This window comes from Trypanosoma equiperdum (genome assembly GCF_001457755.1).
Source record: "Trypanosoma equiperdum strain OVI genome assembly, contig: ctg_705, whole genome shotgun sequence".
In the NCBI taxonomy this organism is placed as follows: Eukaryota; Euglenozoa; class Kinetoplastea; order Trypanosomatida; family Trypanosomatidae; genus Trypanosoma; species Trypanosoma equiperdum.
In genome coordinates, this window is record NW_027124649.1 from 5,414 (window position 1) to 6,293 (window position 880).

Consider the following 880-nt stretch of genomic DNA (forward strand, 5'->3'; position numbering starts at 1 on the left):
AAAGGAAACGCACAGGTGTGCAAACTTCCTCCCACGTGTTTTGGTTACTCAGACAGAAGCGAGGAAATGAGGGAGGAGACGAAAGAATGGAAATCAACCCCTGCGGAATGTTTTCCCCTTCCTTCTTTTTTCTTTGCTTCTCGGCGGTGCTCTTGGCGCGTTTCGCTTTTTTCTCCCCTGGATTACTCTATAACTGACGATGAAACGGCGTGCTACCAGTTTCTCTGCGTCACATCTCGCACCGGGGCTGTTGGCTTAGCTGCTTCTCAGCCCCTACACTACGCTTCCACCCGCAGACGAGCAAGAAAAAGCAGAGAACAAAAATTCCGAAAAACAAAAAAAATTGTTTGTACGCCTCAACCAGGCACAACCAAACAGTTAACTTCACATCGCATGCTCCATGTGTGTTTGTGTGGCTGCATTTGCTCATGTATAGTTGACCCTTTTAGTTTATTTTGTTGAATCCCCTTAACCACATAACCCTTTTCATCTGTCCTCCATTTTGTAGAGGATACTTGCTTTCATTTGATTCTCTGCTGTTGGCTCCCCATCTGCAGCAGCCACCACATGATTGTCACAAGACATGCGCTCACTTATCATTTGTTATTACGCGCATTGTTTTTCCCTCTTTTCTTCTTTTTCGCAAGGAAGTATTTAAGTGTGATGTGGGGCAAGAGTTTGGATTGTTTCTTATTTCAGTGCCGCAGTCGCTTGTTTGTTGTTTTGTTTCCGCCAGCCTCTACCTCGGCTAATGCGTCTCGGCTCTTAATAATTTCTGTTGTGTCCTTCGCCTTTTGTGTGGCTGCTTGGCTGGTTGTTCCTCTCATATACTTCTTAAAGGCGCTTTGCAGACAGGAAAAGTTTCCCCTCGGGCACGAAT